The 12,789-nt window shown below is 37.5% G+C and overlaps 1 protein-coding gene across 7 annotated transcripts in view; it reads left to right on the forward strand.

Moving 5' to 3' along the window:
* Nucleotides 1-12,789, forward strand: part of LOC122789279 (dynamin binding protein) — a 1,317,438-nt gene that overhangs the window by 153,645 nt on the left and 1,151,004 nt on the right. For 4 of the 7 annotated variants that reach the window (XM_044056581.1, XM_044056587.1, XM_044056586.1 and 1 more), the window contains exons 2-3: nt 1,367-1,498; nt 9,843-9,897. The exons of 1 other annotated variant lie outside the window; for it this stretch is intronic. The gene's annotated coding sequence lies outside the window, so the exon portion shown is untranslated. Of the gene's footprint in view, nt 1-1,265; nt 1,283-1,366; nt 1,499-9,842; nt 9,898-12,789 lie in introns of those variants that run through there. 2 more of the 7 variants (XM_044056583.1, XM_044056582.1) reach the window with 2 other exon arrangements.

Consider the following 12,789-nt stretch of genomic DNA (forward strand, 5'->3'; position numbering starts at 1 on the left):
TTGATACAGTGCCTTTTGCTCTGTGTTTAAGTAGCAATGCTTTAATGAACATCAGGTAAGCTTGTCTGGGATTGTAAGATTCATGTAAGCTTTTATAAGCATACTGCTAAAGAATTATCAGCATTGAAAGCATTTTTGTTGCCATGCAGAGAATATTTACATAACAAGATAACACAAGCCTTGGTTATTGAAATGCATATGACAGTATTTGTAATAAAGGACAGGTTTACATTATTTTCAGAAGCTCATGATCTTTGCAGGCTTTACCGTAAACTAAACAGAATGCCAGTCTATGATGTGTGGTCCATTACCTATGCAGTAATTCTTTAAGCACTTTAACTTGAGCTTGTTTCTGTTTGCTGTTCATTTTTTACTTTTATAATGTTTTCCCCATGAAACAAGTAGATAGTTGTTGTCAGGCAGCAGGTCTTTTTTGGATAAGAAACATTTTTACAAGTGGGGGTATCACAGAGATTGCTACTTTCGGTATGTTACTTGGTACTTTTATAAAGCTGAATATAAATTATAATTAGAACTGCAGTGCAAGAAGTAGTTTGAGTTGAGTGCTGCAAGTTTTTTATACTTGATTTTGACTGGCATTCCAGTAATGTATTTAAAAAGTAATTTATTTTTTCATGCCTCACAACTTTTTGTTTCCATCTAGGTATTAGCTGTCCTGTAGCCAATGCATTGAAATAATTTTTTCTTCTACACTTCATTTTGTCTGATTGGACTCTCATAATGATGGTTTGGCACCCAGGGCAGTGTATTTAATTAAATTGCCAGTTTTTGTGGTTTTGAGCATAGCCCCTCCCCTTTCTAATTGGCCACACCCCTTCCTGTTGACCCCACTCATTCAGCTGTCTCCTGCAGCCCCCCTTTGATTTGAAGTCACCAACCGCCACTGTCCCTGTATGCCATCAGAGTAATTTAATTGAATAATTAAGAAAGACACTATGTACATAAGGGATGAAAAGTAAAAAGATCTTTGGAATGGTTTGTTTTTACTTTTATAATTGAAAGTGTACTCGTACCACTATGTAATATGTGATGTTAAAGGTGTTTAAAATAAGAAAAAAAAGAGAATGTATGAGTTTTCTGAATATAAACAAATAAAGAATGTATTTTGAAATGTGTTGGATCCCCACACTTGTCATCTTTTGTGACTATAACAGAAGAGGAAAAACTAGGAACTGTTTGAGATGTAATTGCTGCTGGACTTTGACTTGCATATTCTTCAGCTACACAAGGATAGAGCAAAGGAGAAGAAATGACTGGATAGGTATTACCAATTTCTATTATAGCAGAACTGATGTAATTAAGATGTTAAATAAGGTGGTCTAACTATGTTTTTTCTGCACACCAGCAACACGAAGGTGATGTCATCTGATGAACATTCGGTGCTTGGGGAAAAAAATGTATGTAACTGAGGGATGTGCTGTGCAATGCTATGAAGAAGATCCTGTCTTGTTTATGGTGGACCCACCCATCTGTGACTGTGAGTGCTAGTTATTAATTTATCTAATGTATGACAGAAATAGTGTTTCTGCAGTAAGAGTAACCAGGAAACTGGTATTTGCAGATTAGGTTTTCTGTATGCATCCTGACTTTTTATTGCCTTTTATTTTATTTCTCCACGTGCAAAAACCTACATGTATTTTAACCTGTGTTTGTGCTGTTTTCTTTACTAAGTTAATGTATTTTAAGTTGTGGCTGGCATTGATTTTATTTAGGTTTATGCATTGTTATTTAGCTGAGGAGAGTAAGCATCATTTGTGTGTCGATTTGATAAGCTATGTGGCAGATATCTCTCCTTAGACTGATTAAGGCAACTACTATCAGTAAAATAGATACTAATTGGTGTGTTTATATTTGGCTTGATTTAGAGCAACTGGTAATTGACTGTCTGGTCCTAACCCTGTGTGTGCGTGTATGTATATCCATCCAGTCATAAAGGCTAGCCAAGAAGAAAAAGAAAGCTGTGAGGCATTGGCGAATTCTGCCAGGTTTCCATGGGAAGTGTGCATGTGTGTGGGTGTGTTGGCACAAGCATATATGGGTGGGTGGGTATGCATGAAAAAAATTGTATTTTTTTTTGTATTGTTATTTAGCTGAGGAGAGTAAGCATCATTTGTGTGTCGATTTGATAAGCTATGTGACAGATATCTCTCCTTAGACTGATTAAGGCAACTACTATCAGTAAAAGAGATACTAATTGGTGTGTTTATGTTTGGCTTGATTTAGAGCAACTGGTAATTGACTCTCTGGTCCTAACCCTGTGTGTGCGTGTGTGTATATCCATCCAGTCATAAAGGCTAGCCAAGAAGAAAAAGAAAGCTGTGAGGCATTGGCGAATTCTGCCAGGTTTCCATGGGAAGTGTGCATGTGTGTGGGTGTGTTGGCACAAGCATATATGGGTGGGTGGGTATGCTTGAAAAAAATTGTATGAAAGGCATTTGCCATGGATACAGGAACAATGCAAGTCATTGGTTCACAGAAATAAAATAGTGAGAAAAAGGGGTCTGAGTTGCATGGCCACAGACTCTGCTGTATAAGTGGCCTTTATGCAGTCTGGCTTGGGTGTGGAGGTTGGAAGCCCATACCCAGGACAGTAGTACATATTCCTTTTATGTTCTTTGGGCCAGGTTGCATTTTGTGAAGTAATTACTGAAACAGACTATTGTGTGCTTTCTTGGTATTACTTTACCGTTTGTTTGAGGTGGTGGAATTTGAAGTCCATCTTTGCCAGTGGCACTATCCTCTTATCACGTTGTACTGCTGCATAAGTGAACAAATATTGACACAGATTAGAAGCTGGTAATTTAAAATGTTAGGACTCGCAAGGCAGCTTCTGGGATTCTGAAGCACTGCTTTCACATAGTTTTGTATTATTCTATTCTCCAGTATATTCTGCAGTGCCATATATGTGTAAGCAGTGTTTCAGAATTCCAGAAGCTGTCTGTGAAAATATGACATGTCACTTTGGTCTGAATATAAATGTGGATAAGCCTGTCTTTCCTGTGTTCTTTAACGAAAGTAGAACATATTTTATATGCACATCAATTTTGTGTTTCAGTTTAGATCATATATTCAGTCTAAGGCTTAACATAGTTTGTAATTATCCAGAGATCCACTTCTTTAAAATGTTGACGTATGTGTGTGTTTCCTGGAAAGGTTAACATGATGTGCAATCATCCAAAGATTCACTTTTTGGTAAGATGACAGTAATTTTGATGCTGACAGTATAAAGTAATTTTACTAGATATTGTGGAAATGTTTTGAGGTAAGATGAAAGTAAGTTATTTATAGTGATGCTAACACATCTGTACATTCTTATAGCATGATTATTTCTCATGTTTTCCATTCTGACTTGAAGAGAGTCTTTGAAAGCTTTCATTTCAAATGAGTTTTAGGAAGTGGAGACCTTTATCGGTGCATTCAGATTTTGTTTATAAATGTAATTGTTTTAGTTTTAGAACTTGCATGGTTAAACATGTAATGGCAAGTATTTGCCAGTGCCAGATGCTGTGTTGGTTTAGGATGTAATGCTGTGATAGGATAGCAGCGGTAGGAGTAGAAGATCTGTTGAGAAACAATACATGCACAGTAGCTTTGCAGTCATGGAAAATTAATTGAAATTTTCCTCACCCTTGTATTTGGCTATGACTGCAAACTCTAGGATCAGAGAGTAGTGCTTGTTAAATCAACTAACAGTGGTGCTGTTGTATTAGGATGTAATTGGATGAAGGGATGGCAGTGGTGAGAGTAGGAGACAACAGGAGTAACGTGATACAAAATAGTTATGCAGTCATGAAAAATAAATTGAGATATTTCTGTTACTTGTGTTTATTACTTCTCACTGTATGGTATTAGAGAGTAGTACTTGTAAAAGAAATGAGACTGATGCTGTATATTGCTTCCCTGTAATCATCTTTTTTTTTCTGCGGTAAAACACTTTTTTTTGTTAAAGCACAAATTGTAAAACGGCAATATATAAGCTGCACATAGAAACAGTGCACCAAATTATATTTGCAGTGTCTGTGTCTGCTGTCACTGAATAATACTTGTCAAAGAATCAGGACCATGATGCCATGCGGTACTTCCCTAAGATTATTTTTCTTTTTACAAACTGATTTACACTGACATAGGAACTAAACCTGTTGTAAAATAAATTCCATCCATTTGCCGCCAAATGTCCCATTGGAGCTTTCTCCCACTCAAATGTTTAGTTACTTTTTAACAGATTGTATGTAGGCCTGTTAACATTCTAATTGCATCAGACATTTATATTGGACTTTGATCCAATATTCTGAGCTTATTTTCCAGTGGAGTTTGTATTATTCATGTGGTGCTTAATTAGAGAATGTTCTGCTTTAGGACCGCTACTGAGACCATGATCTAGCTAGATGGATAGTGTTTTTATGTCACTTGACAAACAGAAAGCCTGAATGCCAGAAGGCAAACTAAACTGAATGTCAAGAAGAATGAAAATAACAAATCCCAGAAGCAGTAATATTCAGTTCTATCATATTAATAATATGCAGCAGTATTGCAGTAGGAGTATAGTAGTATTTATTTTCATAGAACACTTTACAATAACCCAGTACAAATTTGTACCCCATGCACTACTCATTCTCCCCTTTCTTGTATGGGTCAATGTCAGGGTTGCACAAGCAGAATGACAACTGAGATTTTTGTTCTACACAAAAAAGCGGTATGCAAAGGTATCTGAGGTTGTGTAAATTCAGAGTTGTAATACGGAAGTGAGAGAGTGTGTGAGTAGACGTGCACGCCCAATATAACTACCGATTTATTTCACTGCCTTTTTTTGTCATTGGTATTTTGCGATAACCTGCAGATCATTGTACCAGTTCTGTCTGTATAATACTGTTTTATTAATGTATCACTAAAACTGTACTTTAGTCTTCAGTTTGAGCAGAAGATATGTTACCTTAGAGGCTGAAGATATGTTACCTTAGAGGCTGCAGTGTGAATTTGCTGACTTACAGTATATTTTGGAGGTTTGAAAAGTTAACGAAGAAGTTTGGAGGCAGTAAAGATTCTGTAAAGCAGGTTAATGTTTATCGTATTGGTTAAATATAGCTCAAAGACAAATATGTTGCTGTATGGCAATGCCCTGTTCGTTATTACTTTGGTTGAGTTATTCTGATACTTGGCTGCATTGTTTTTCATTGTTTTAAGTTTTTTATTCATGCCTTCAGTCTTATTGTGTTTTAATAGTATAACACTAAGCCATCGCATATTTTTACAGGTGAAATTATTTTAGTTTTGACCAAATGTCAAAATCATTATGCTAGTCTACTTCTCTATAATTCGGTTCTCCTTCTAGAGTATAGTTGACACTTTGGATAGTGCAGACAGTGTATAAAATGTTAATGATGTTCATCATACTGATTGCTGCTCCAGTAACCTTAGCTATATGAGTTACATACTGCATATGAAGTAACAGCTAGCCAGCTTCCAAAGCTTCTGGGCACCATCTACGTGCCCAATCAGTCAGTCAGCTAGCTCAGGTTAATCAGACTAAAGGCAAGTTTGGGCACCAAGCCCTTCAGAGCTGTCCTGCCATCAAAGAGTACTCTCCTATGAGGCTTTCGTAGACCAGTGGTCTTGTGCTGTTTCTTTACTGGACTAATAAAGTGCATTTGAGGAAAGAAACTTCCATTTTATAAAGTATTTGTTTATTAAAAGTTTCCTGAGCAGGAAAGTATTATTTTTTAAGCTAGTCACAACACCGTGTTGTACTTTTAAATGAAAGTCCATTTTTCCTGTCAGTTTAAAAGTTATTTAAACTTCTTTAAAACTTTTCTGTAGAGCAATTTTTTATATGCGTGTGAAAAAAAATGGCATTTAAAATCTTTTGATTTTTACTGGCTTTTGCTGCTTGTTTTCCCCTTGGAAGACACCATTTTTGGCTTGACCGTGGAACAAGCTACCGGTTTCATTACTGGTCCATCTTCTAGCCAAAAGAAAAAGTTAAGCAAACAGTCTTTGCCACCAGAATAGGCTAGCAATTTGCCTCAGCCACAGGTCGGTGACTCTGCTGTGGCCATTTGTTATTTCTCAGACCACTCATCTTATTACCCCAGATCCTTCTGGTTAGCCATGTCCTCTACTGTGGATCAGGGGTTAGCCATGTCCTCTACCGGCTGCTGGGGTCCCACTCAGTGGAAAGGAAGAGTCACAGTTGTTCCTGGGAGGGGGAATGGGGAGACTGCCCTGTTTTGTTAGAATGTTGTACCCATCCCTGATCCTTCCTGTAAGGTGTGTTTTTTTGGTAAATGAAAGAGGGATAATAGCTCTCTTCCTGAAGAGCTTTAAGATCCTGAATCTGGACAGGAGGATGAAGTGTTAGATACAGGGAAGTTTTCCTCACTTGTCTAATTCAGACTCTGAGGAGAGCTCAGTTTCAGATTCTCCCTGTGGGGGTTCTCTTTGAGACTATTTCCAGAATGTGCTGGTGTTTTCAGTGGGAAAACACTGAGATTTCATAGTCCCTCGGAAAATGGTATGAGCTGTTACAAAAGGAATTTCAAAAACCTTCACCCGTTTTTCCAGTTCTGTCAGCTTTGGAGGATGTGTGTGTCACTGCTTGCAATTTTCGTGATAGTCAGCTAGCTACCCCTAAAAAGGCAGATAGAATGTATAAAGTTCCTCGGTCTTTCAAGTTTGTGTACAGTCTTTCCAAACCTGACCCAGCAGCTATTGCTTTAGTTAATCCTGCTGGTAATAAACATTTAGTTAATTCCAATCCTAGTGTTTCTTATCAGGTTGGGAATATTATTAAGTATGGAATAAAAAGTGTATGCTTTTGCAACTTTGATTTTCAGAATGTTGAATTGTCAGGCTGTTATGTTAAAGTTTATTCTGACTAACTGTGAAAGTATAAAGAATGTTTTGTCTGCAGTGTCTTCTTGTGAGAAAAATTTTGCTTTAAATAATTTAGTTTCTTCAGTCATACAAGTCAGTACTCCTCGTTTACAGTGTGACTCTGTTGATACTTCTTCCAGGGCAGTGGCCACTGGCACTGTTTTGAGGAGGTTTGCCTGGCTGCTTTCTCAGAATTTCCCAGATGTAAAAATGAGATTTTAAATTCCCCTTTGGATAGAGGTTTAGTCCCCCCCCCCCTGCTGCAGAGGTGATAAAGGTGTGATGAAAGGAGTAAGTTAGTAAGTTAGTATCTAGCTTCAGTTTAGTTCACTGCAGGCTATAGGGTATCCACATTTTTCCATATTTACATAACTTTCTTCACTTTGCAGTCTTTTTCAAAGTGACAGGAAACTCTCACTTGGGTGAGGAGATCTCTTACACAAGCTGGTATTCCAAGAGAAAATTCAACAGTCTTTTTTGACTCATTCAAACATGATTGTGTTCCTGGGATGTCGGCTGGTACCTCAGTTTAAAGAACTTTTCTTCCACAGGAAAAATAGATCTATATCAATATAGAGGTGCGATTCTGATACCCCTGATGGATCTCAACATGAGAAAGACAGTGGTACCTGAAGTCTCTTTGGTTTCCTTTGTCTTTTCAAATCCCAGTGCTGGGGTTTGTCAGATGGGAAATCAGTTGGTGGAGACAGCAAATAATTTAAAATCCAGATCTGTCCTTCTCCATTCCTGTTCCAAAGTAGTCAGTTACGACAGATTCCTCAGATTTTGATTGGGCAGCAATTTCAGAAGGAATAAATGTGCAAGGTATGTGGGTTACCAAAGAGAAATGCAAGCACATAAATATAAAAGAGATGCTTGCCCTGATCATGGCACTCTATCTGAATCCTCTTTGGACTGTTTGACTTCTTGAAGTTGCTTACAGACAATACCACAGTTATGTAGCACATCAACAAACAGAGGAACCAAATCATACCTCCTTTTGCAGACAAGCTGAGCAGGACAGGGGCAGACCCTCACTAATGAAACTAGATCAGGCCCCCTAATTCAAGGGGTCTTCCAAGATTTTATTCGTTTAGGTTCATATGTGAGGAGTTCCTTAAGTAGACCCATTTACCTTCACTGTGAGTGCTGGCAAGATTCTGCTGCAGGACTCCGTGCAGGAAAGCCTGGAAGACTGATGACATTTCTTTTGCTTGGACAGGAATGTTCCTGTATGCTTTTCTACACTTTCCACTGATATCAAGGGTACTTCTGCAGATTCTGAAGGAATATCCCAAGATCATTTGGTGACTCCCTTCTGGCCCAGGCAACAGTGGTTCACCCTTCTCTTGGAAATGGCCAGGGCTAATTACCACAAGCTTCACAGAATGGATCTACTCAGACAAGATAAAGGGTGTTTGATCCAGCTTGACCACAACTTCATTTGAATCTCTGGATGATAGGGTCTTAATTTCTTTTAGGCACCTGTTTACTAAGGACATGCAGCAGGTACTAATAGAGGCAAGAAAGCCTGCTACTAAAAAATTAAATATTAGCAAATGGAAAAGGTTTTCTAGTTTGTGCCAACGACCTAATCAGCACCCATTCGGGGCTAATTGTTCCCTGGTTTTACAATATCTGTGTGAGCTACTATCCTGTGGCCTTTCTTAGTCCTCTGTGAAGATTCATTTATCCATTTCAGAATGTTTGCCCATGAATCCTCTTCTTTCAATGCATTCTCCCATCAAAATGCTTTTGAAAAGGGTTTTGCATAAGAAGCCTCCAGGAAAAATGGAGGCCCTATCTTAAGATCTTAATTTTGTGCTAGAAAAGTTAACACTTGATCCATTTGAACTAGCCAAGCCGGCTGACTTGATGTTCTTATCATGGAAACAATTTTACTGATTGCTGTGACCTCTGCAAGAATAGTATCTGAGTTGTAAGCTTTTTTGATGAGTCAACCCTACTTCATTTTCCACAGAGACAGTTTCCTTGAGAACTAATCTTTCTTTTATGCCTAAAGTAGTATCTGAGTTTATATTGAGCAGATCTATCCATCTATCCGTTTTCTTTCCTGAACCTAAAAATGAGGGAGAAAGGATACTCCGTAACTTGGATGTCAGCAGACAATTCCAGTAATATCTTGATGGAATTAAATCTTTCAGATCATCGGATCAGTCTTTCATTTCTTGTGAAAGAGGACAGGACAACCTGTGTCAAAGCAGGCAGTTTCCAGGCTGTTCTTTTGTTGTACTCTTCACAACAAAACTATTTCAGGCATGGTCAAGGCCCATATCTACCAGGGCCTTGGCTTTATCTATGGCTTTTTGGAAAAGATTGGATTCTAAAAGTATTCCAAAATCAGCAAATTGGTCCTCTGTACATACTTTTATAAACCATTACAAGCTGATTCCTTCCATAGGTCTAGATCAGGCCTTGCTAGGACCATTCTCCAAGAGCTCCTGAACTCTTCTTCCATTTCCCAAATGTACTCTGCTAGGAAAATCTTACCCATATAGCTAAGGCTACTGCAGCAGTGATCATTAAAACATCTACTGTTATAGTAAGTTTACTTGCACAGCTGTACTTTCCAAGCAGCTCTTGTCCCATAACTTAGGATTTGGAGTTTTAAGTGATTGCAGTACACCATGATGTCTGCCAGGTTACAAAATGAACCAGAAGTGAAGATTGCAAATGACCAGGAGCATAAGTTGAGATTTCTACACTGTTACTGTTTTTTAGCAAGTAGTACTCCTTGCAGCTCAGGCATAGTTTTTATTTGACTTAAACTAGAGATTTCCTGTGTGCAAAAGTGAAAATAATATTATTTTCTTATTATTTAGACTATTTTAGATTTGCAGTAAGAAACATTAGTGTTTTCCCTTCTAATTAATGTTAGATTTATTAAAATTTCACTTCTTTTAAATTGATTGAATTAATGCTTTTTACAGAAACATGAAGCACCCATAGAAGATAACTTGCTCCTGTCTTTGGCCTAAAATTAAGGTAAACCTGTCATACCATCGCTGTGCTGTGAGTAAAGCTTTTATGGTTTGCATGTCTTCAGAGGAGAAACCAGTTATTAAAGGATGTAGCTTTTTAATATAGGAAGATATAGTCAATATGAGGGAATTATTTCAATGAAGCAAGGAGTGGATATTAGGCTGAAATAAATTAAAATCTCGTCTTGCTAAGATTGAGACTATTTGAGTCTGCTTGCCATAGCCTAAACTGTTAGCTTGCAGTAATGATGGACATTGTTTTAAAACTCCCTGACAGATTGCAATTATGTGAAGTATTTTAACTGCAGACAAGGTAGATAAAGTGACTACTATTTGTCTACTTTCAAGATTTTGTCCAAGAGTCTAGTAATGCAAACATTGAATTACTATGTAATATATTTTAATTGTTTCTGAGTAGGTTCGTATTTTTGTTTGAGTAATGTGAGCATTATGTTGACTTACATCTTTGGAGTTTGAACTTTCAGGCACTCAAAATATAGTGCAAGCTGCTGGATGAGGGTTTGGACTGTTGTATCCCTTGTCCTCTTCTTGAAGCTAACAAGTGCATGTTTAGGATAAAAAAAGAGCCTGAGTCACAGGTTACGCCAATGTAGACTGATTTCAAGAAAGTGCAGCAACAGTAATGATACTTCTATAGCTGTGTAACGGACACTGCCATAATATTTTTATGGGCATCAAGAGGGGTTAGTACTGTACAAGTATGAGTATTCTCCCCATTGCCAAGAAGAATATGGTAACAGGCAAATGTGGTTGCACATCTTGCCACCCTTGGTATATGGACAGTAAGTTTTCAAATGCATGTTACAGTATCGGGTGTGATATCCTAAAGCAAACTGAGGACCTAATAACTGATATCCTTGATGATTCTTTAAGAGATGAATTAGTCAGGTTGTCTCAAACAGCAGATAATTTGATAGTTATAATAAACTGCGTTATAGGCCAAAAGCCCCTTCAGAATGCTGACTCTGGCTTTGTTGAATAAATTAGAGGATCCATACAAGAATCAAGAGATATCTTACAAATGGGCATTGATTTATTCTCCCTTGCAGACAATGGCAGCTTATTTCCGTAGTAAGCAGTTAAGTAAGAAATGGATTTATTCATGCACGTTTCTGCAGTAATCCATGTTAACATGCCTATGTCCATAAATTTTACCCCTTTGAAGCAATTCTAAGTTGAGAATGGACTTCAGTTCCTGATCTTACTTTATGGGTGCTTCATGTTTCTTCTTGAATATCTTTTACAAAAATAATATAGACCCAATGGCTGGAGTTTGCCAAAATAGTCTGTGTACCATTTAAGAATGATTTTTGTGAACTTCCTCTGAACCCCTTCAAAAATAAGTAGCTCCCCCTTAATGCAGACACATAACAAGGAATTGTATTCAAGTATCAGCCTTACATAGGCAGTAAGTAGTTTACCAGTGTCAATAAACAGTGTTTGGTGATGTTTTTTAAAATAAGCCCAGAGGCAAAAACAGCCACGTTTCTTACTACTTGTATGTGTTTTTAAATAGAAGGTTATAGAATGTGGTGATGCCTATTTCTTTATATTTGGTTACTACAGCAATAATAGAATCTCCCAGCAACAGATCTAACTTGAGATGAAATCTACCAAAGTACATTAGGCCACTTTTATCTAGATTGATTTTTAGCCCATTGTTAGTCAACCATGAATTGACTGTCCTAACATAGTTATTGAAAATTCAGTGGTCCTCTAGCTTTGTTATTAAATTGCAGTTTTTAAATCTTCAGTATATTTTGCCATCCAAAATTTGCTAGAGAAATATGGTAAAAAAATAAATAAATATTGAAAAGGACCGGTCCCGGCACCGACCCCTGTGGCACTCCAGCATTGATAGTTGATGGTTTGAAGTATAGTTATTAACTTTAACTCTTTGATGTTTACCTGTAAACTGAGTAGAAATCCATGTAATTAAGAAATCCACATAGATGTCAGTCAGAGTCTACTGTCGCATGATTACGAATGGTCGCAAATGCTTTAGAGAAATCCTGAAACAGCATTCCTACATTAACACCATGGGCCAAGCCCACATGGATTCATAAAAGTTTGACAAGTTAGTAAAAGTAGACCTTCCTTTATAGAAATCATGCTGATGTAGATCAACTAGTGGACCAACTATGCTCTTCTCTAATAGAGAGGTAGGCATCTTTCTAAACAATGTCCCACAAGAGGTATCAAACTGGTGGGATGGTGATTTGAAATCCTGCCCACAGCTCCTCCTCTGTGGACTGGAGCAATGTTTGCCCTCTTCTTCCTGCAATGGAGAACAAAGCTGGTAAATAACATATGATTGAACAGCATGGTTAGAGGTGTTGTAATCGATGTCATTGTTTCTCGTATAAATCAGCCTTGGGATATTATCAGGCTCTGGACTACAGTCGCTCTTAATTTTTTTCAGAGATGCAGACAACATTTCTTTCATTATTTCAATTGCTGCACTAAGCTCAAGCCCAAAAATCTTTGCCTTACCCATTGAACATACTCTGCTACAAATATTTGCAAACTGGGAATTAAATAGATTTGTAAGTTTAACTCCTGCAAAAAAAGCATTCCTGTATTAGGTAAGAGAACATACTATAAAATGTTGCTATGATATTGTTGGTGCCTGCTGTATTGTGATTGTCACTAGGACTATGGCTGGAAGGTATGTGTGACTTTGCATTCATCCCCTACCAGTGGATGTTAATGGGTATCTTTTAAAAGCATTCATAGATACTTTGCAGTTTCCCTTTACAAGAAATCTGTAAGAGATGAGAAGAAAAGTGTAGTAACAATGCTACCTGTGAAGCAGCTTGTATTTGCCTGTCCCTAGATATTGTAGGAATTTTGCATCCAATGTATGGCCCTTGTA

This window comes from Protopterus annectens, chromosome 14.part0 (genome assembly GCF_019279795.1).
Source record: "Protopterus annectens isolate FY-2018-M chromosome 14.part0, PAN1.0, whole genome shotgun sequence".
Lineage (NCBI taxonomy): Eukaryota > Metazoa > Chordata > Ceratodontiformes > Protopteridae > Protopterus > Protopterus annectens.